The sequence below is a fragment of the Pongo pygmaeus genome, chromosome 7 (assembly GCF_028885625.2).
Source record: "Pongo pygmaeus isolate AG05252 chromosome 7, NHGRI_mPonPyg2-v2.0_pri, whole genome shotgun sequence".
NCBI lineage: Eukaryota > Metazoa > Chordata > Mammalia > Primates > Hominidae > Pongo > Pongo pygmaeus.
This window is the reverse complement of record NC_072380.2, coordinates 107,958,362-107,983,041: the sequence shown is the minus strand read 5'-3', so window position 1 is coordinate 107,983,041 and position 24,680 is coordinate 107,958,362. Positions and strand designations below refer to the sequence as shown.

At 37.5% G+C, this 24,680-nt stretch overlaps 1 non-coding gene across 1 annotated transcript; it reads right to left on the bottom strand.

The window, feature by feature from the left end:
• Nucleotides 1-15,957: 15,957 nt before the first annotated feature.
• Nucleotides 15,958-16,061, bottom strand: LOC129043251 (U6 spliceosomal RNA). Its single transcript, XR_008504356.1, has one exon. It is a non-coding gene; the product is annotated as a U6 spliceosomal RNA (small nuclear RNA).
• Nucleotides 16,062-24,680: the final 8,619 nt, after the last annotated feature.

Below are 24,680 nucleotides of genomic sequence, written 5' to 3'. Positions count from 1 at the left end.
TATATATCACAGTTTATCCATATATACATATATGTGTATATATACATATTATCCATATATATGTATATGTGTATATATACACATGTATATGTATGATATATATGTGTATAATATATATACACACATATATATGATGGAATACTTCTCCCCCATAAATAGGAATGAATTAATGGCATTCACAGCAACACGCATGGGATTAGAGACTATTATTCTAAGTGAGGTAACTCAGGAATGGACAACCAAACATCATATATTCTCACTCATAAGTGGGAGCTAATCTATGAGAATGTAAAGGCATAAGAATGATACAATGGACTTTGGGCACTGGGGGGGAGAAGGGCAGGAAGGGGGTGAGGGATAAAAAGCTACAAATTGGGTTCATTGTATACTGCTTGGGTGATGGGTGCACCAAAATCTCACAAATCCCCACTAAAGAACTGACTCATGTAACCAAAGACCACCTGTTCCCCAAAAACCTATGGAAATAAAAAATGTAAAAATTTTTTAATAAAAATAAATAAATATATAAAAGATTATTATTAAAGATTTTTAAAAAAGAAATTCTAGAAACTTGTGCTTTGCTAAAAGGTTACTGGTTGGGTCTCCATGTTATCACCTCTGATAACTGCTACTTTCTCCCCACAGAGAGTTTTAAGGTGGACAGGAAATTTGCATTCATAGAGAAAAATGTACAATGCTGGACACTAAATTAATTCTACCAAGATGTTTAATATCTGATTTCTGTGTTGCTGTAAACTTCATACATAGTCAGCTAGCACTGAAAAGAAGGAAGAAATTGAAACGAGACAAAGGACGTAACAAATTCTTTCCCTTGACTCTGAGTTTAATGCTGAACAACTATAAAAGCTATTGGTAGGACTTGGGTGTTCCCCAACATGCAAGTCCTATGACTGCTGGGAGAGATAGTGGGTTCCGTCAGAACTGAAGTTACCCCTTTCCAACTGCAATGTCTGTAGTATTTCCAAGAAGGTGTTCAGGATTCAAGGCAATCCTTTTCCAAACGGGAGCAGACAGATTTTCGAGGTGTGATCTACTTACCCTCCTTATTGAAGAAGAAGAAAAAAAAACCAAAAAACAAACAAAAAAAAGCCTGACTCTTTATATTTACCTAAATTAATAAATTGTATTCTTGTTGACAATAGCTTTGAAGTAAATATGCACACTGTGCTTTAAAAGTAAACTCTGTCTCCCTGCTTTATTTTCATATACAATACATACATTATTTCAGATATACATTCAAAAGGACAGCTATGTACTGGTACTTTTAAAGAAATCATACATTTTCTGGTGCCAGAGCACACAGATGGTCCATTTACCACTTCAGGGAACTTGCCACTGTTTTTTAAGCAGTAAAAGTTTCATTTTCTCACTTTTTTTTTTTTACTTCCTATTCTCTTTCATGATATTCACTAATACTATGAAATTATCCAGACATTTTGGAAGCCATTAAAAGTATAGAAAATTTCTGTTCTCTATAGAATGTAGATCTTATATTTGTTTTTAAACTAAACAGGTGTGTTGAAAAAGGAGGCACAGGGATTTACACTTCTACAGTAACACGGCCTTCAGTTCAAAGGCAGGCACACCAATGTCTAATCACTTCAACCAGTCACTTTCATATAGGAGGAAGTCAAGGCCTGTTGGTTAAGTGATTCATTAGTTAGTTAATATAACAAGTTCAGCTTGCCTCCTTTCTTTGAGCCCCAAAAGTTCAATGGAAATTAGAAAAATATAAAGAATCTTAGATAGATTCTTTATATCTAATACAGAGACTCTTAGATAGTAGGGACACAATTATCCCATAGAAAATGTAGAATGTCATATTTTGTAAAAATTCTTTGTGAAGTAGTTGAAGATGCTTTTTCAGAACCCCAGGTACTCTCTCAATTTCACTGTATAAAATGCTTAGCAATGCTTCATCAAGAACTTATATAAAATATAAAATCTGGGGAAATAACATTCTGGTCATAGGCTCTGGCAAAGATTTCATGACGAAGCAATTGCAACAAAAACAAAAATTGACAAATGGGACCTAATTAAACTAAAGCACTTCTGCACAGCAGAAGAAATTATCAACACAGTAAATAGACAACCTCCAGAATGGGAGAAAATATTTGCAAACTATGTATCAAAAGAGGTATAATATCCAGAATCTATAAAGAATTTCAACAAACCAACAAACAGAAAACAAGCAACTCCATTAAAAAATGGTCAAAGATCATGAACAGACACTTCTCAAAAGAAGACATACACACAACCCATGAGCATGTGGAAAAATGCTCCACATTACTAATCATTAAAGAAATGCAAATCAAGACCACAGTGAGATATTGTCTCACACCAATCAGAATGGCTATTGTTAAAAAGTCAAAAAGCAACAGCTGCTGGCAAGGTTGAGGAGAAAAGGGAACACGTATTCACTGCTGGTGGGAATGTAAATTAGTTCAGTCACTGTTGAAGGGAGTTTGGAGATTTTTCAAAGAACTGAAAACAGAACTACCATTCAACCCAACAATCCCATTACTGCATATATACCTAAAGAAATAGAAATCATTCCAACATAAAGATACATGCATGCATATGTTCACTGCGGCACTGTTCACAATAGCAAAGACATGGAATCAACCTAAATGTCCATCAATGGTGGACTGACAAAGAAAATGTGGCATATATACACCATGGAATACTACACAGCCATTAAAAAGAATGAGATCATGTTCTTTGCAATAGCACGGATGGAACTGAAGGCCATTATCCTAAGTGAATTAACACATGAACAGAAAACCAAATACCGCATGTTCTCACTTATGAGAGTTAAACATTGAATACATATGGATACGAAGAGAACAATAGACACCAGGGCCTACTTGAGAGTGGAAGGTGGGAGGAGGATGAGAATTGAAAAACTACCTATTGGGTACTATGCTTATTACCTGGGTGATGAAATAATCTGTACATCAAATCCCCAAAACACACAATTTACCCATGTAACAAACAAATCTGCACATGTACCCCCAAACCAAAATAAAAGTTAGGAAGAAATAATAAAAATAAAATATATATGTGTGATTGATCCATGTCTACTTATGAAGGTATCTACACCCAGATTTCTAGAATACATACACGACACAACAGTTCCAAAAGATTACAGGAAAACAGGAAGATATTTATGCTTCAGAAAACAAGATTTAATAAACATCTATTTTGCAACTATTGATTTTCAGTCATGGTCTGGCTAGTGAGGACACTACATTGAATAAGTCAGACATAATACCTGCCTTCATAAAGCAAGAAGCAGATAATAAAAAGTATGAAGAGAGTAACAGGGACGAGAAGGGCTAAAAATGCACCAGGGACAAGATAGTAAAGGTAGAACAACTTTTCTTGTTTTCAATAACATTATGTTTCATAAAAAGACAGCAAGAATTATAATCACAACTTAGAAATTCATTATAAAAGTAATTGAGATCTCATAAGTGGTTGGTGCTTTAAAAAGTGGTAAAATGGAAACTAAGATTTACCTTACCGCATAATCCTTGAAGCCCTCATGGTCATTGTTGCTGAAAAAGGAAAACAAGAAAAGAACAGTAATGAGATGAAGGAATGGATGGCTAATTGCTTGATTGGTTGATCTTGTCAAGGTGGAGTGAACTACACAGATGATATCAAAAACCTTGAGTATCTAGTTACCAACTAAAAATAATTACCTCATCCTAGGTCAGCATTTGATTGGGTTCCAACTGGATGGCAATTTAATTATTCTAAGTCTCATCATAAAACATCCTGCCAACAAATACTTAGAGATCATCTCTAGATGCTATTCATACTTATACCAAGGCTTTAGTCCAAACATATTTCCCTTTTGTTCCTCTGTGGTCCTTTTACATATGTTGCTTCTTTACTAACATTTTGCTTTATCTAGGCATATCAACTTGCGAATAAATATATGTATAGATTTTATTTTGTTTCCATATTTTTAGGAGGCAGGTGGATTTTTGTTACATTGATAAGTTCTTTAGTGTTGATTTCTGAGATTTTGGTGCACCCATCACTCAAGCAGTGTACGCTATACCCAATGTGTAGTCTTTTATCCCTCACCCCACTCCCATCCTTCCCCCTAAATCCCCAGAGTCCATTATCTCATTCTTATGCCTTTGCATCCTCATAGCTTAGCTCCCGCTTATAAGTAAGAAATACCACCAACATGGCACATGTACACATATGTAACAAACCAGCATGTTGTGCACATGTACCCTAAAACTTAAAGTATAATTTAAAAAATACAATATTTGGTTTTCCATTCCTGGGTTACTTCACTTCGAAAAATGGTCTCCTGGGCCAGTCACGGTGGCTCACACCTGTAATCCTAGCACTTTGGGAGGCCGAGGTGGGTGGATCACCTGAGGTCAGGAGTTCGAGACCAGCCTGGCCAACATGGTGAAACCCTGCGTCTACTAAAAATACAAAAATTAGCCAGGCGTGGTGGCATGCACCTGTAATCCCAGCTACTTGGGAGGCTGAGGCAGGAGAATCACTTGAACCTGGGAGGCAGAGGTTGCAGTGAGACAAGATTGTGCCATTGTACTCCAGCCTGGGCAACAGAGCAAGACTCCATCAAAAAAAGAGAAGAAAGAGAGAAAGAAAGAAAGAAAGAGAAAGAAAGAAAGAAAGAAAGAAAGAAAGAAAGAAAGAAAGAAAGAGGAGAGAAAGAGAGAGAGAGAGAGGGAGGGAGGGAGGAAGGAAAGGAAAGAAAGGAAAGGAGAAAGAAAGGAAGGAAGGAGAAAGAAAAAGAAAGAAAGAGAAAGAAAGAAAGAAGAAAAGAAAAAAAGAAAGAAAGAAAGAAAGAAAGAAAGAAAGAAAGAAAAAGAAAAGAGAAAGGAAGAAAAGGGAAGAAAAAAGAGAAGAAAAGGGAAGAAAGAAAGAAGGAAGGGAGGAAGGGAGGGAAGGAAGCGGAGAGAGAGAGACAGAAAGGAAGGAAAAGAAAGGAAAGAAAGGATGATCTCCAACTTCATCCAAGTTGCTGCAAATGCCATTATTACATTCCTTTTTTATGGCAATATTTTTGGACAGAAACACTGTTACTTGGATTGTCCGGTGACTAAAGAACATTCTGTCAACAACGAAAATTAATTCATGATTAACGTCAACCATAATAACATATTGTAACAAATTTCTAACAAACTGATAGCAAAAAAATATATTTATTATATTCAACAAATTCTACTCTTTGTGAAATCTGGGCAATTCAGTAGTCATTCAAAGGCCAAAGTAGGAGAAAACTCAGATAGTTCATCTAATTAAGTTTAAAAACCATGTTCTTTAATTCTCTGCTAGAACTTCCCCCTTTCTCTTCCTTCGGCCAATACAGCCAGAGTAGGCAAGGATGGGTTTGGTCTACCATCAGTCCTGAGCACACAAAGGGGAGACAAAGCATGAAATATTTACAACTGGGAAATATTTGCATTAGTGCAAACTGAGGGGCTTAGCACAGTCATAGACTTAGGATAAGAAGATCTCTCTTAGAAGAACCCTCAAATTTTCTCAAAACTATTCTTTCTTACCTAGGACAAAGCCTATCACTTAATCATGACATATCTGAAGAGGTAAAGCCTAGCTATGCTATCTAAAGTAATAGCCACTAACCACATGTGGCTATTAAAGTTAAAATTAATTAAAATTAAATAAAATTTAGAATTGTTACCCAGACACACTATCCACATTTCAAGTATTCAGTAGCCACATGTCATTAATGACCACAGTCTCAGGCAGCACAGAAGTTCATTTCCAACATCTCAGAACATTCTACAGACAGAATTGCAGAGCCTTCCTAGAAAGTTCTTCTCTTTACTTGGAAAAGAGAAATTGAGTCTTGAACAAATCCTGTTGCATGTAAAAAAAATTATATTTGCTTCTCTGTAATTGTTGCCAGCCCTCAGGATACACCCCCACCCTGGAAACTACTGTGTTAATGTCAGTTATTCCCTTCTCTTTGTCTTTCATTTCAAATTTATCCACTTGGACTGCCCAGTCCCACTTCTTTGAGTTTTTTTTTGTTGTTTTTTTTGTTTGTTTGTTTTGTTTTTTTAAATTTTTTTCTTTTTATTATTATTATTATTAATATTATTATTTATTATTATACTTTAGGCTCTATGGTACATGTGCGCAACGTGCAGGTAAGTTACATATGTATACATGTGCCATGCTGGTGCGCTGCACCCACCAACTCGTCATCTAGCATTAGGTATATCTCCCAATGCTATCCCTCCCCCCTCCCCCCACCGCACAACAGTCCCCGAAGTGTGATGTTCCCTTTCCTGTGTCCATGTGTTCTCATTGTTCAATTCCCACCTATGAGTGAGAATATGCGGTGTTTGGTTTTTTGTTCTTGCGATAGTTTACTGAGATACCGACTTACACCAGTTAGAATGGCGATCATTAAAAAGTCAGGAAACAACAGGTGCTGGAGAGGATGTGGAGAAATAGGAACACTTTTACACTGTTGGTGGGACTGTAAACTAGTTCAACCCTTGTGGAAGTCAGTGTGGCGATTCCTCAGGGATCTAGAACTAGAAATTCCATTTGACCCAGCCATCCCATTACTGGGTATATACCCAAAGGACTATAAATCATGCTGCTATAAAGACACATGCACACGTATGTTTATTGCGGCATTATTCACAATAGCAAAGACTTGGAACCAACCCAAATGTCCAACAATGATAGACTGGATTAAGAAAATGTGGCACATATACACCATGGAATACTATGCAGCCATAAAAAATGATGAGTTCACATCCTTTGTAGGGACATGAATGAAATTGGAAATCATCATTCTCAGTAAACTTCTTTGAGTTTTACATCTCAAACACTTTACCACTTTCCTTAGGCCAGGCTCAGACCTGCCTCCCAGATTTACCTACACTTTCTATCAGATCAGCCTGGTTCTTGTTATATTTTCTCATCACAATACATTTTTACATTTTGAAAGGTTCTTCCTATGGAACTCGATACATACCCATCCGGAGAAAAAGGTAGAAAGCAGACTTTTCTTTAGAGAAATAGAATTAATTAAGCCATTTCAGATCAAGTATTTTTCAGAGTTCTCTCCTCTTTATCAACTATATCTACCCCAAATATCAAGTGAATACTTAGTCATAATATCTCAACCTAATGAGAGATAAATTCATGATTACATGAAAGTCAAATTTTCCCTTAAGTTTCTTGACCTTGACATAAAGAAAATGTTAGAAATAAATTTCAGATTGTGTTCTTCTGGGCAAACGTTTCTCTTATTCAAATATACCTTTTGAAGCCAGTCGAAAGGACTTGCTGATAAACGTTTCAACACCACACTTTATTACAACAAGTTATTTCTGTTGTTTACTACGTGGTTCGACCTTGATGAAAAGCAGATCTTCACCAGTGCATTTTTGTGCAAATTCCTTACCTTTCTGTTTACAAAAGAAAGTGAAGACCTTTCAGGGCTATTACCTTCACCATGCCCTAGTAGCCAACAATGCACATTGTCAACTGCTTAAGGTTTCACTTCCTAATTAACTTTCCTAGAAGCATAAGAACTGTCTGAAAACACAAAGCTCTCCTATTAACCTTCCTTCATTCCACTCCACTCAGTCCTGGATGGATGATGAGTGTGTTGAACAATGAAGTCCTCCAGTGGGGTAGGAACCATCCTGCACACAAAGAGAGTAATCTGAGAAAGCTTTCTGCAGAACACATTAGTTATCTACTTCAGTTAGAACCTTTTTAAAGGATTACGACATTAAGACAGTCCTGCCCCAAACCCAGGCATGAATGTTATTCTCAAACATATTTATTTCCTTCATTCCCAAAATGAGATTCATTTTCACTTAATCACTAACAATATTTCCCAGCCCTTAGCTGAGAGATTCCAGATCACACATGCACACAAAATCCCAATGTATTAGTGATGGGGAACTTTAAATACAGTCATTATTAAAATAAGTGGAATTTTATTTTAAATCCTTGTTTGATTAGGCATTTGTAATAAAATGCACTCCACTAAAAAATTAAATAACTACTTGAGTATCCTACAATTATTGTGCTACCGTTCATTTTAATTGAAGAAAATTATTTTGGCAAAATTTTTGGGTTATGTTTTTAAAAAATGTAATACTGCAATCATTTTACTTTGTCATAGATGCAGGGATTGTTTTGCCCATTTTATACGAAAAAGAAATAAGGAACAGAAAAGTAAAGTCACAAACCTCACATTGCACAATCTGTCAGCACGGAAATCAAGAGCACACTGACTCAAAATAAGGTACATGTGTTTTAAAGGAAAACTCTTATCCTCGCCATGTCAGCATACTCTACCCATCTTAGAGAAGAAACTCAGTTTCCTAAGCAGCAAGCTCTTATTCATCTCAGAATATTCCTAAATCTTTGCAATACTTTTTTTTTTTTTTTTGAGAGGCAGTCTTGCCCTATCGCCCAGGCTGGAGGGTAGTGGCACCATCTGGGCTCACTGCAACTGCGCCTCATGGGTTCAAGAGATTCTCCTGCCTCAGCCTTCCGAGTACCTGGGATTACAGGCGCCTGCCACTACACCGGGCCAATTTTTGTATTTTAGTAGAGACGGGGTTTCACTACATAGGTCAAGCTGGTCTCGAACTCCTGACCCCAAATGATCCGCCAAACTCGGCCTCCCAAAGCACTGGGATTACAGGTGTGACCACCATGGCCGGCCAATCTTTGCAATACTTTTATAGCAACTAGAAATAGTGAGAGAAGAGTAACCATGATATATGTGGCATTTCTTAATGCAAGATTCTGACTTCTTTCTTGTAAGACCACTCATTTTTACAACTCTGCCTTTTCTCTAGACCATATTCAGTCAACATTATTAAGCAGATAATGTATCTCAGGATACATTTCCAAAGCCATGATATCCCCGACTCAACTGGGCTGGCTACACAAACCACCATTGATTACATAAACATCTGCTTTCCACTACTAAAATTCATTTTGCATAGAAGGTAAAAAATTCAGGTAACTTCACTAGTTCTTCCAAATAAGCTCTTATATCTACCAAAAAGAAAAGTGGTGAGGGGATCCTGAGTTTGGTAGATGAAAGCAGCTGGAAGACTGAAGGCAATGCATACAAATTCCAGTAGGGAGTGATTGTCACTGGGTCTTACTGCCACGTGGTCATAAGGAAAAGCCCAGCTGAAGTCCAGAAGAGCTAATCTCCCTCCTATGACTCAAATATAAAAAAGAAATGCCTGTCTTAGTAAAGCTCCTGGGGACCAGTGCCTGGGATCAGCACACAAAGCCTTTTCTGAGACAGCTCTTCTTTGGCAATTACTTATCCACTGAGTAGGAAATTTAAGGGCAAAGTTAAAATGAGTTAAGAAAACCCAGAAAGAACATTCTGATCTTAAAAGCAAATGAACATGGTCTCTTCATTAAAGGACATTTAGAAAGACTGGCTGCATCTAAGTGCTGCCTGCTTGCTGCTCAAACATAGCAGCCATTTGTACAGTGGAAGAGTCAATGACACTAATAATTTGTAATTCTTGTACAAGCAATCTGGGCACTTTCCAGGTCAGCTTAAGTTGACTGTGACCAGGTTAAAAAGAAAAAAGGACTTTCAAGGACCATCAAGAACAAACTAGCCTGCTGCATATGAGAATCTGAACCATTATTTATGTAAACATTCTCATGCAGAATAGTGGCACTGATTTCTTACTTGAGGCCTTGCCTAGCTAAATATATAAGAAAACAGGAAATCCCACCTGAACCATGTGTTATTCCAACCTATACACATTGCCAAGATGTAAAGAGATAACCATGTGTAAAATTGTTGTGCAGAGCCTTGAACTAACCAAGCAGCAAAGGGAAAGGAAGATGAAATAATTTAGAATCATGTGGCTGATTAAATAATTGCCAAAATAAAGTTTGCTTTCCAACATCAAACTCTTCATCCCGATGGGAGTGCAGTTTGGACTGCAAGTTTCACTCTCAGATGTTCTTTTCTGCAGATCTGAAGCAGGTGAAGTAAGTAATTAAACGAGAGAGAAGGTCCCATGTGCTAAATCTGTGTGCAGCAAGGGGAGGAAGGCAGCCTCTTTTCAGTGACAGTGACATATGCTCGGTGTCAGAGACCAGGGACAAACCAGGTTGGCAAATGCGAGGAGGAATCAGAATGCAGATGAGTTGAGGCATGGTGGGCAGGCCACTGAGCCCTCAATAGACCTGCCAATGAGAAGGCCTCGAGAACATTCAGAGGAAGGCAGGAATCCCAAGTGCAAACATAAGGTTAAGTTTGAAGCCAATGGCGATCTGATCTTGTACAACATGAAGGGATCAGACACCAATTTTCCCTGAATGATTTGCTGCTGTGTCCATGAGCTTCTGTGAACCCAACTTAGAACCCATAGCTCTTTTTAAGAGAAACAAACTAATAACCGATTATCAGTTTACCTGTAGAAACAATGTTGTCCACTACTAAGTGGGAGACAGAAAAGAGGTAGAATCAAAATAGTGATTTCTGAGGTCAAGTAAAAGTTTCATGTGCTAGTATACACTGTTAATATACATAACATCTTTTTTCCCCCAGGAGCAACATAGAGATATATCAGCTCACATAAATTAATAACCACATCCTCACATTTTACGTAAAAATCATGATGGAGAAAGAAAAAGTCAAGGGTATTAGGATATGGGGTTTTGGAATTTTTCAAGATATGAATATTTGCCCTTCGCTATAATTTATAACTGCTTTTTATAAAAAGCACTCTATGTGACAAAATGTAAGTGGTGATTCTGAAAGGCTGAAGAGAAACAACTGCAGGTTTTATGCAGGTGAAAAATAACACAGAATTGTGTTGCTAGAGAGGGAAAGGAGGGGAGAATAAAAAGTAGACAGAACATGATAATGGCGTCAAAGGTCCAAAGAAGAAGGACAAAATGTAAACATATTATTAGTCACTGCTACTTTAGGCATTCTGCTAAAATTGCTTTGGAACTACTATATTTTAAAAATCACAAACTGTAATATCCCCACTGAAAAGTTTACCCATTTTAGTATTTCCTTCTTGTAACATTGATCACCCTTTATTATATTTGCATGCTTAATGTCTCTTTTTATAGCTAGGTGCTGTGCTCTCTGAGGTCAGGTTCCTCGTTGACTTTGCTCACAATTATATTTCTGAAGTCTGGCACTTTGACACTGGAAGTGCTAAATAAATATTTTAGGGATGGGGAGGGAGGGAGGAAGGTAGGGGAAGGAAAAAAGTGAGAGAGGGAAGGAAAGAAAGAAGGAGGAAATGAAGAAATTACATGTAATTTTAAGTAATAATCAAGGTACTTAATGTCTAAATAGTATAACTTGATCTGAATAGAGTTATTTGTAAATGATTTGAGCGAGCTTCAACAATTTGTATCCCCAGGGTTATGGACACATACATAAGAATTTAGAGAGTAGGATGTAAAATACATTGTAAAACTTTTGAAAAATAAGAGTTCATAGGGGATGCCAACTTCCCATGAGTAAGATTTATTTATTTGTTTATTTATTTATTTTTGACTTTTAGGTTCAGAGGGTACATGTACAGGTTTGTTTGTTACATGGGTGAATTGCATGTCACGAAGGTTTGGTGTACAAATAATCCCGTCACCCAGGTGGTGAGCATAGTACCTGATAGTTTTTAAACCCACAACTCCTTCTCACCCTCCCACCTCAAGTGCCTATTGTTTCCATCTTTGTGTCCATGGGTATTAAATTTAGCTCCCACTAACAAGTGAAAATATTCAGTATTTGGTTTTCTGTTCCTGCATTAATTTGCTTAGGAAAATGGCTTCCACCTGCATCCATGTTGCTGCAGAGGACATGATCTCATTCTTTTTAACAGCTGTGTAGTTTTCCATGTTGTATATGTACCACATGTTCTTCATCCAGTCCACTGTTCATAGGCAGCTAGGTTAATTCGTGTCTTTGCTATTGTGAATATGTGCTATGTATTCACTGTGCTATGATGAACATATGCATGCATGTATCTTTATGGTAGAATGATTTATATTCTTTTTGGTATACACCCAGTAATGGGATTGCTGGGTCTAATGGTAGTTCTGTTTTCAGTTCTTTGAAAAATCTCCAAACTGCCTTCAACAGTGGCTGAACTAATTTACATTCCTACCAGCAGTGTATAAGTGTTCCCTTTTCTCCACAGCCTCACTAGTATCCGTTATTATTTGACTTTGTAAAAATAGCCATTCTGACTGGTGTAAGATGATATCTCATTGTGGTTTTGATTTGCATTTCTTTAGTGATTAGTGATGTGGGGGATTTTTTCACATGCTTGTTGGTTGTGTGTATGTCTTCTTTTGAGAAGTGCCTATTCACGTCCTTTGCCCTTTTTTAAATGTGGTGGGTTGTTTTTTGCTTCTTGAATCATTTAAGTTCCTTATAGATTCTGTATATTAGATGTTTGTTGGATGCACAGCTTGTGAATATTTTCTCTCATTCTGCAGGTTGTCTATTTACTGGGTTGATAGTTTCTTTTGCTGTGCAGAAGCTCTTTAGTTTATGTCCTATTTGTCAATTTTTGGTTTTCTTGCAATTGCTTTTGGGGACTTAGCCATAAATTCTATGCCAAAGCCAATGTCCAGAACAGTATTTCCTAGGTTTTCTTCTAGGGTTTTTATAGTTTTAGGTTTTACGTTGCAGCCTTTAATCTATCTTGAGTTGATTTTTGTATATGGTAAAAGAAATGGGTCCAGTTTCAATCTTCTACATATGGCTAGCCAGTTATCCCAGCACCATTTATTGAATAGAGATATTCCCATTGCTGATTTTTGTCAACTTTGTCAAAGATCAAATGACTGTAGGTGTGCAGCTTTATTTCTGTGTTTTCTGTTATGTTCCATTGGTCTATGTGCCTGTTTTTGTACCAGTATCATGCTGTTTACCACCGTAGCCTTGTAGTATAGTTTGAAATCAGGTAGTGTGATACCATCTGCTTTGTTTTTGTTTTTATGTTTTTGTTTTTTTGCTTAGGATTGCTTTGGCTATTTGGGCTCTTTTTTGATTCCATATGAGTTTTAGAATAGCTTTTTCTAATTCTGTGAAAAGTGTCCTTGGCGGTTTGATAGAAATAGCATTGAATCTGTAAATTGCTTTGGGCAGTGTAGCCATTTGAATAATATTGACTCTTCCTATCCATGAGCATGGAATGTTTTTCCATTTGTTTGTGTAATTTCTGATTTCTTTCAGCTGTGTTTTATAAATTTTGTTGTAGATATCTTTCACTTCCTTGGTTAGCTGTATTCCCAGGTATTTTATTCTTTTTGTGGCTATTGTAAATCGGATTGTGTTATTGATTTTGCTATCAGCTTGTACTTTATTGGTGTATACAAATGCTACTGATTTTTGTACACTGATTTTGTATCCTGAAACTTTTCTAAAGTTGTTTATCAGTTCTAGAAGTTTTTTTGGCAGAGTCCATGGGGTTTTCCAGGTATAGAATCATATTGTCTGTGAAGATAGTATGACTTACTCTCTTCCTATCTGGATGCCTTTTATTTCTTTTTCTTGCCCACTTGCTGTAGCTAGGACTTCCAGTACTATGTTGAATAGCAGTGGTAAAAGTGGGCATCCTTATCTTGTTTCCATTCTCAAAGAGAATACTTCCAGCCTTTGCCTATTCAGTATGATGTTGGCTGTGGGTTTGTCATAGATGGTTCTTATTATTTGGAGGTATGTTTCTTTGATTCCTAGTTTGTTGAGGGTTTTTAACATGAAGGGACATTGAGTTTTATCAAAAGGCTTTTCTGCATCTATTGAGATGATCATGTGGTTTTTGTTTTTAATTCTGTTTATGTGGTGAATCACATTTATTGATTTGTATATGTTGAACCCAACTTGCATCCCAGAAATAAAGCCTACTTGATCATCATGGTAACTTTTTGATGTGCTACTGGACATGGTTAGCTAGTATTTCATTGAGAATTTTTGCATTCATGAAGCTTTCTTTTTGTTGTGTCTCTGCAAGGCTATGGTATGAGAATGATGCTGGCTTCATAGAATGAGTTAGGGAGGAGACCCCTCTCCTCTTTTTTTGGAATAATTTCCATAGAATTGGTACTAGATCTTTGTATGTCTGGTAGAATTTAGCTGTGAATCTGTGTCATCTCGAGGTTTTTTTTATTTTTCAGTGGTAGAGTTTTTTTATTACTAATTCAATATCAGAACACATTATTGGTCTGTTCAGGATTTCAATTTCTTCCTGGTTCAATACTTGGAGGCTCTATGGTTCCAGGAATTTATCCACTTCTGCTTTGTTTTCTAGTCTGCATGCATAGAGATGTTCACAATAGTCCCTGAAGGTTTTTATATTTCTGTGGGGTCAGGTGATAACATCACCTTTGTCATTTCTGATTGTGCTTAGTTGGATCTTCTCTTTTTAGTAACCTACCTATCTGTCTATAAATCTTGTTTATTCTTTCAAAAAACAAATTTTGGTTTTGTTGATCTTTTGTGTGGATTTTTACATCTGAATTTTGTTCAGTTCAGTTCTGATTTCGATTATTTCTTTTTTTCTCCTGGCTTTGAGGTCAGTTTGCTCTTGTTTTTCTAGTTTTTCTAGGTGCAATATTAGGTTGCTAATTTGAGATCTAATTTCTTGATGTAAGCATTTAGCACTATAGATTTTCCTCTTAATACTGCTTTACCTGTGTCCCAGAAATTCTGGTATGTTCTACCCAGTAGCAGAATATACATTATTCTCATCTGCACACAGCATATACTGTAAGATTGACCACATGCTCTGCCATAAAGCAAATATCAATGAATTAAAAAAAATCAAAATCGTACCAACCACATTATTTCATTAGTTTCAAAGAGTTTTTTTTTTATCTCTGCCTTAATTTTATTCTTTACCCAAAAGACATTTAGAAGTAGGTTGTTTAATTTCCATGTAATTGTATGGTTTTGAGATATCTTCTTGGTATTGAATTCTATCTTTATTGAGCTGTGGCCTGAGAGTGTGGTTGGTATAGCTTTGGTCTTCTTGAATTTGTTGGTACTTTATGGCTTAGCATGTGGTCGATCTTAGAGTATGTGCTGTATGCAGATGAGAAGAATGTATATTCTGTTGTTGGTTGGAGTGTCTTGTAAAAGTCTATTAGGTCTATTTGGACAACTGTGGGTTTTAAGTTCAGAATATCTCTGTTAGTTTTCTGCCTCAATGATCTGTCTAATGCTATCAGTGTGGTGTTGAAATCTCCCAGTTTTCTGCCTCAATGATCTGTCTAATGCTATCAGTGTGGTGTTGAAATCTCCCACTATTATTGTGTGTTTATCTAAGTCTCTTCATAGGTTTCTAGAACTTATTTTACGAATCTGGGTGCTCCAATGTTGGATGCATATGTATATTTAGGATAGTTATGTCTTCTTGTTGAATTGTACCCTTTATCACTTTGCAATGTCCTTCTTTGTCTTTTTTGATCATTGTCTGTTTTGTCTGATATAAGAATAGCAACCCCTGCTTTTTTTTTATTTCCTGTTTGCCTATAGATCTTTCTCCATCCATTTACTTTGATCTTGTGTGTGTCATTGCATGTGAGGTAGATCTCTTGAAGACAGCAGACAGTTGGGTCTTGCTTCTTTATCCAACTTGCCACTGGTAGCAGGTATTGATCTTTTGTTTCCATGTTCAGCACTCACTTAAAGATATTCTGTAAGGCAGGACTAATGGTAACTAACTCATTTAGCATTGTCTTCTCTGAAAATAATTTTATGTATCCTTCTCTTATGAAGCTTAATTTGGTGGGATATGAAATTCTTAGGTTGGAATTTCTTTTCTTTAAGGATGCTGAAAATAGGCCTTCAATCTCTTCTGGCTTGTAAGGTTTCTGTCAAAGGGTCCACCATTCACCTGACAGGCTTCCCTTTGTAAAAATAAGGAATGCTTCATGAATCTGTGTTATCCTTGTGCAGGAGCCATGCTATCTTCTTTGTATCATTCCAATTTTAGCATGTGTGCTGCAAAAGCAGGCACATGAATAAGATTTAAATTCTGAGTATACTAGGATGAATGAATTAACAGAATAACTTAAATGATGTGAGATTCAATAAGGATAAGGACTATTTGCATATTCATTCTCTTCTTGTATGTTTTTATGCTTCTGGAGAGTTCTTGTAAAAGAGTAAATTGGTATTAATAATACCGCAGCCGTTGGTAAACAATAACTAAAGCATCAAGTCTAGGGAAGTATGGTGTTAGGGTAAAATCATTGATTCAAGAGACGTGGGGATTTAACCCTAATAAATCCCATAATCTAACTAGGTTACAGTTTTTCCGACTGTTAAATGAAAGTAGTAAATCAAATTATTTCTGAAGACATTTTGAATTATAAATATCTTTGTCTTTATACCTAAGTTTCATACTTTAGTGAGAGTGCCAGAAAAGCAACAACAATAAATAGTATGTCCTCTTAATACCCAGATATTTTTATGGTACTAATTCTTTGTGGCTGTTAGGCAAAACTGTAAAGTTCAGGATTTAAAAAACAAGGTTGTTAAACAAAGGTTTAAGCATTTTTTTAGCTCTCAGTTTTATGTAAATGTTCTCACCTGATTATTTTCTCAATATAAGTAATCACATTTTTCTGCTTGAAAAAACTACCCAACTGAGCCAGAAGGCTTAGAAAATAGAATTAGATATTTGATGTGTGACTTAAGAAAGCAAAAGCCTCAGGCAAGGTGTCCCCTTGAATGCAGGTGGTCTTTTATAGTCACCATTGTAATATTAGATGCTTGGCAACATGCTAACATGGTTACACCTTATCTTATTGGTTTATCTCCACAATCCTTAAGAATAGAAATTTTTGTTCTCATTTAAAACATTTAAAAACAGAAATTTAAAGAGCTTCAGTAACTTGATCATGGTTACACAGCTAATAAATGGTAGAACTGGGCTTTGAACCCAGGTCCAAATGGCTTTTCAATCTGTGCTCCGTGCTGCCTCCATGTTCTCTCACGGCAATTCAGCTTACTGAAGAGCAAAGAGCCAAAAACAAAAAATGGGATCCAAATTGTTACAGAAAGTCCTTGAATCACTGATGGATATTGCTACCAATAGCTCTAAGTAATATATGTGTGGGTGGTAGACATCAAAGCTCACAGAGCAATCCCAGTCAATTGTCCCTTCAGATGAATGTCCATAACCACTGCTGGAAAATTACCAAGTTGCCACAGCAAAGGAAAATAGGGCTCTAATAAATGCTCTCTCTTTTGTGGAAGTGGCACATAGACTTTTACTCACAACTCATTGGTCAGAACTGGTAACATGACTCCTAACGACCAAGGGCCAAGAAGTCAATCCTATCAAGAATAAGGGAAACCAGAACTATTTTGGAAATAACACAAACGGCTACCACAATAACTATAGCACCAAGTGATGTGAGCTGTGTGTGTGTAAGAAGTGTTAAAGAAGGATATTGGAGGAGCAGAGAAGGTTCCATAAAGAAGTAACATTTTCATTGGCCCTTAAAATATGCTGTAAATATTCACTTTGTAAAGAAAAGTAAGGGCCGGGCACAGTGGCTCATGTCTGTAATCCCAGCACTTTGGGAGGCTGAGGCAGGCAGATCACCTGAGGTCAGGAGTTCGAGACCAGCTTGGCCAACCATGGCCAACATGGGGAAACCCCGTGTCTACTAAAAATACAAAAATTACAAGTGGTGGGCACCTGTAATCCCAGCTACTCAGGAGGCTGAGGCAGGAGAATCACTTGAACCCGGGAGGTGGAGGTTGCAATGAGCCGAGATTGCACCAGTGCACTCCAGCCTGGGCAACAGAGCAAGACTCTGTCAAAAAAGAAAGAAAAAAGAAAGAAAAGGAAAGAAAAGAAAGGAAAGGAAAGGGAAGAAAGGAAAGACAGGAAAGGAAAGGAAAGGAGAGGAGAGGAGAGGAGAGGAGAGGAGAGGAGAGGAGGAGAGAAAAAGAAGGGGAGGGGAGGGGAGGGGAGGGGAGGGGAGGGGAGGGAGGGGAGGGAAGGGGTATTCCAGGAGAGGAAAAAAACCTACCAAACAAAGGCTTCTGTGTGACGGTAACTGCGTATTCAGGAAAACAATGAAATAGCTGGTGAAGATATGGCAGAAATGCTTAAATTTTATTAGGCTTAGCTTAAGAATTATCTGAGGAGATCCAGATCTCACCTGCCCCCATAGATATTCTGATGCTGCAGATTTGGTGCAGGTCGTAGGTATATCCATCTCCACCCTCCCTCTTATGCTGTGGTTCCAATGCAGAGGTCCATGGACTACACTGTGAGATATACTAAAATAGAAAGTATGATGAGAAGTGGCCTATGAAGGTCTAGAAAGGAAGAATTGGATCCAGAACCTGAAAGTGTTAGTTTTTCTAGCTAGATGGTTGTCCTTAATCTTTAGGGAAGGCAAATAGTGTGTACCTTTAATCAGAGGAGGTGGTTGGTGGCAGTACGAAGGACAGATTGGAATAAAAAGAGACTGCAATGAGAACAAGTGGCCTAGGAAGCTACTGCTACATTGATGTAAGGTATAGCTGGTGAAAACCTGAACTACAAGTGTTACTTTGAGGCTTGCATGTGTATTATCGAAAAATAAATAATGGCAACAATTGTTTTGAATTTAGACTAATGAAAATTTTTTGAGAGAAGTGATTTTCTCACTGACATTGTTTAGAATTGCTAATACATGGGGATAATAAAAATCAGATTGACTTTTAGTCAGTTTCATTATTATTTTAAAATCTCTGCAGACACTGCATGCCCCTACTCTGTGTAGCTTGGAGTGCCCTGCTCCCACCACCCTACCTTTGCTGTGCCTCTTGTGGGGAACCAGTTTGCAGTTCAAGGAGTTTTGACAAATACATACATCTATGAAACCACCATTACAATCAATATATGAAAATTTCTGTCATCTCCAATGGTGCTCAGTAACCCTTCCCAGCCAGTTCCCAACCTCCACCCTTGGCCTTAGTAACCATTGATCTACTTTCTATCACTATAGATTTGATTTGTCTTGTCTAGAGTTTTATATAAATTGAATCATTCAATATGTATTTTTCATGTCTGGCTTCTTTTTCTCAGAAGACTGTTCTTGAGATTCATCCAGGTTGTTGCATAAATCAACAGTTCATCTGTTTTATTGCTGAGTAATATTCCATTGTTTAGACGTACTGGAATTATTTATCTGTTAACCTGTTAATAAACACTTGAGTTGTTTTCCATTTGGGGCTATTATGAACAAAGCTAATTCAAACAAATCTTTGTGTAGACATGTTTTTTTACTTTTTTGGGCAAATACTTAGGGCTGCTAAAATTTCTATGTCATATGGCAAGTGTGAGCTAAATTTTATAAAAAACTTTCAAACTGTTTCCAAAGTGATATCATCCTATATTCCCACCAGCACTGTATGAAAGTTCCAGTCACTTCAGACCTGGTGTTATTACATTTTTTAACTGTAGCCATTCCAGTGATGTAATGATATATCATTACTGACTCTTCCCTTTGGTTGTAAATTTTTTGTAATATTAGTGATTTGTACTAGATCATTCCAATTATTTTCTTAACACTCTCAGACCCCAAATGTAGCTAAAGGAAGAATTCAAGCCATGATTATTTATAAGGATAAATATAAGGATTATATTATATTATAAGGATTACTCTTCAATAATAATAGGTAGACTCAGGGTTTTAATGATGATGGAAAAACAAAGTTCTATACAACACTTTGGTGAGTTCTACATTTTACCTAGTACTCATTCAAAGAAAAGAGGCTATTCCTGAAGTCCTGCAATACTTCCTTTTCCTACCCCATATAGAAATACCCATACAAAGCACTGGTTTTTCTTTATAAGGCTTGTTTCGTTTCCATATTCCAGGTTAAGTATTATTTTTTCCTTTTGAACTAAGATTACGTAACAAACAAAAGACGCTGCAGAGAAAAATCAAGTGACACATCACATAATTTTTTTAGGTTAGGAAGAGGTTTCCTATGGAAGATCAGGACCAAACTGCTCCAGGGTAAGAAAGAAAACAGAGCTACAGTTATACAGCTGCAAATCAGCTAAGGACATTTATTTTTTCTTGTAACTAACTTAACACTTCTGAATGGTCATGATTGTTCATGTAACGAAGCTATTTTTTTTGAAGGATCACTTCCTCAGCTGAAGATGATTTTGTTCCAAAGGGAAAATGCACATGCACACACAAACACATGCTCCAATACAAACTCAGCTATTGTTGCTAAGGTTTAGGTATGAATTCGCACAATCCTGTATTTAAACATCTGGTTGAGGGTAAAAAGTTATTGATCATAAGCATAAGTGAACTGTGATATTATTTAATAGTAAGTAGTATCCATAAGCAATGAAATTATTCATTTTATTTTACAGCAGAAATTCTGGTAATTCTTATAATTCTAGTGATTCTATTTGAATATACACCCTTTGTCCTACCTATAAGTGGCTATACATAAACTTAGAAATTTAAAGCTAATGGAGTGGTGGTAAGATGCTATATCTCACACCAGTTAGAATGGTTATCATTAAAAAGTCAGGAAACAACAGATGCTGGAGAGGATGTGGAGAAATAGGAACACTTTTACACTGTTGGTGGGAGGGTAAATTAGTTCAAACATTGTTGGAGACAGTGTGGCGATTCCTCAAGGATCTAGAATCAGAAATACCATTTGACCCAGCAATCCCATTACTGGGTACATACCTAAAGGAGTATAAATCATTCTACTATAAAGACACATGCACACATATGTTTCTTGCAACATTATTCACAATAGCAAAGACTTGGAACCAACCCAAATGCCCATCAATGATAGAGTGGATAAAGAAAATGTGGCACATATACACCATGGAATGCCATGAAGCCATAAAAAAGGATGAGTTCATGTCCTTTGAAGGGACATGGATGAAGCTGGAAACCATCATTCTCAGCAAACTAACACACGAACAAAAAACCAAACACCGCATGTTCTCACTCATGAGTGGGAGTTGAACAATGAGAACACATGGACACAGGGAGGGGAATATCACACACCAAGACCTGTCGGGGGTTGGGGACTACGGGATGGATAGCATTAGGAGAAATACCTAATGTAGATGACGGGTTGATGAGTGAAGCAAACCACCATGGCACATGTATACCTATGTAACAAACCTGCATGTTATGCACATGTATCCCAGAACTTAAAGTATAATTTCAAAAAGATTATCTAGTCCAATAACCTCATTTTCCAAATTGAAGAAATTGGGGCCCATATGCCCACAGAGCCTTGCTCGCTGCTAGTGCAGCAGTCTAAGATCAAACTGCAAGGCAGCAGCCTGGCTGGGGAAGGGGGATCTGCCATAGCAGAGGCTTGAGAAGGTAAACAAAGCAGCCTGGAAGGTCAAACTGGGTGGAGCCCAACGCAGCTCAGCAAGGCCTGCTGCTTCAATAGACTCCATCTCTGTGGGCAAGGCATAGCTGAACACAAAGCAGCAGACAACTTCTGCAGACTTAAACGTCCCTGTCTGACAGCTCTAAAGAGAGCAGTGGCTCTCCCAACACGGTGTTTGAGCTCTGAGAACGGACAGGCTGCCTCCTCAAGTGGGTCCCTGACCCCCATGTAGCCTAACTGGGAGACACCTCCCAGTAGGGGCCGACAGACACCTCATCTAGGCAGGTGCCCCTCTTGGACGAAGCTTCCAGAGGAAGGATCAGGCATCAATATTTGCTGTTCTGCAGCCTCTGCTGGTGATATCCAGGCAAACAGAGTCTGGAGCGGACCTCCAGCAAACTCCAACAGACCTGCAGCTGAGGGACTTGACTGTTAGAAGGAAAACTAACAAACTGAAAGGAATTGCATCAACATCAACAAAACGGAGATCTTAAACAAAACCCCATCTCTAGGTCACCAACATCAAAGACCAAAGGTAGATAAAACCACAAAGATAGCGAGAAACCAGAGAAGAAAAGCTGAAAATTCTAAAAACCAGAGTGCCTCTTCTCCTCTAAAGGATCGCAGCTCTTCACCAGCAACAGAACAAACCTGGATGGAGAATGACTTTGACAAGTTGACAGAAGTAGGCTTCAGAAGATCGGTAATAACAAACTTCTCCAAGCTAAAGGAGCATGTTCTAACCCAGTGCAAGGAAGCTAAAAACCTTGAAAAAAGGTTAGACGAATGGCTAACTAGAATAAAGAGCGTGGAGAAGTCCTTAAATGACCTGATGGAGCTTAAAACCACGGCACGAGAACTTCATGACACATGCACAAGCTTCAATAGCCAATTCAATCAAGTAGAAGAAAGGGTATCAGTGATTGAAGATTAAATTAATAAAATAAAGCAAGAAGACAACTGAAGATCAAATTAATGAAATAAAGCAAGAGCAGAAGTTTAGAGAAAAAAGAGTAAAAAGAAACAAAGCCTCCAAGAAATATGGGAATATGTGAAAAGACCAAATCTACGTTTGATTGGTGTACCTCAAAGTGATGGGGAGAATGGAAACAAGTTGGAAAACACTTATGCAGGAGAACTTCCCCAACCTAGCAAGGCAGGCAAACATTCAAATTCAGGAAATACAGAGAACAACACAAAGATACTCCTCAAGAAGAGCAACCCCAAGACACATAATTGTCAGATTCACCAAGGTTGAAATGAAGGAAAAAATGTTAAGGGCAGCCAGAGAGAAAGGTCGCGTTACCCACAAAGGGACGCCCATCAGACCAACAGTAGATCTCTGAGCAGAAACCCTACAAGCCAGAAGAGAGTGGGGGTCAATATTCAACATTCTTAAAGAAAAGAATTTTCAACCCAGAAGTTCATATCCAGCCAAATTAAGCTTCAGCAGTGAAGGAGAAATAAAATCCTTTACAGACAAGCAAATGCTGAGAGCTTTTGTCACTAGGAGGCCTGCCTTACAAGACATCCTGAAGGAAGCACTAAACATGGAAAGGAACAACCAGTACCAGCCACTGCAAAAACATGCCAAATTGTAAAGACCATCGAGGCTAGGAAGAAACTGCATCAATTAATGGGCAAAATAACCAGCTAACATCATAATGATAGGATCAAATTCACACATAACAATATTAACCTTAAATGTAAATGGGCTAAATGCCCAATTAAAAAACACAGACTGGCAAATTGGATAGAGTGAAGACCCATCAGTGTGCTGTATTCAGGAGACCCATCTCATGTGCAGAGACACACATAGGCTCAAAATAAAGGGATGGAGGAAGATCTACCAAGCAAATGGAAAGCATAAAAAAGCAGGGGTTGAAATCCTAGTCTCTGATGAGACAGACTTTAAGCCAACAAAAATCAAAAGAGACAAAGAAAGCCATGACCTAATGGTAAAAGGATCAATTCAGCAAGAAGAGCTAACTATCCTAAATATATTTGCACCCAATACAGGACCACCCAGATTCATAAAGCAAGTTCTTAGACACCTATGAAGAGATTTAGACTCCCACCCAATAATAATGGGAGACTTTAACACCCAACTGTCAATGTTAGACAGATCAACGAGACAGAAGGTTAACAAGAATATCCAGGACTTGAACTCAGCTCTGCACCAAGTGGACCTAATAGACATCTACAGAACTCTGCACCCCAAATCAACAGAATACATATGCTTCTCAGCACCACATCACACTTATTTTAAAACTGACCACATAATTGGAAGCAAAGCACTGCTCAACAAATGTAAAAGAACAGAAATCCCAACAAACTGTACCTTAGACCACAGTGCAATCAAATTAGAACTCAGGATTAAGAAAACTCACTCAAAATCACACAACTACATGGAAACTGAACAGCCTGCTCCTGAATGACTACTGGGTACATAACGAAATGAAGGCAGAAATAAAGATGTTCTTTGAAACCACAGAGAACAAAGATACAATGTACCAGAATCTCTGGGACACATTCAAAGCAGTATGTAGAGGGAAATTTATAGCACTAAATGCCCACAAGAGAAAGCAGAAAAGATCTAAAACTAACACCCTGACATCACAATTAAAAGAACTAGAGAAGCAAGAGCAAACACATTCAAAAGCTAGCAGAAGACAAGAAATAACTAAGATCAGAGCAGAACTGAAGGAGATAGAGACACAAAAAAACCTTCAAAAAATCAATGAATCCAGGAGCTGGTTTTTTTGAAAAGATCAATAAAATTGATAGACTACTAGCAAGACTAATAAAGAAGAAAAGAGAGAAGAATCAAATAGATGCAATAAAAAATGATAAAGGGGATCTCACCACCGATTCCACAGAAATATAAACTACCATCAGAGGATACTATAAACACCTCTATGCAAATAAACTAGAAAATCTAGAAGAAATGGATATATTCCTGGACACACACACCCTCCCAAGACTAAACCAGGAAGAAGTGGAATCTCTGAATAGACCAATAACAGACTCTGAAATTGAGGCAACAATTAATAGCCTACCAACCAAAAAAAGTCCAGGACCAGACGGATTCACAGCCGAATTCTACCAGAGGTACAAAGAGGAGCTGGTACCATTCCTTCTGAAACTATTCCAATCAATAGAAAAAGAGGGAATCCTCCTTAATTCATTTTATGAGGCCAGCATCATCCTGATACCAAAGCCTGGAAGAAACACAACA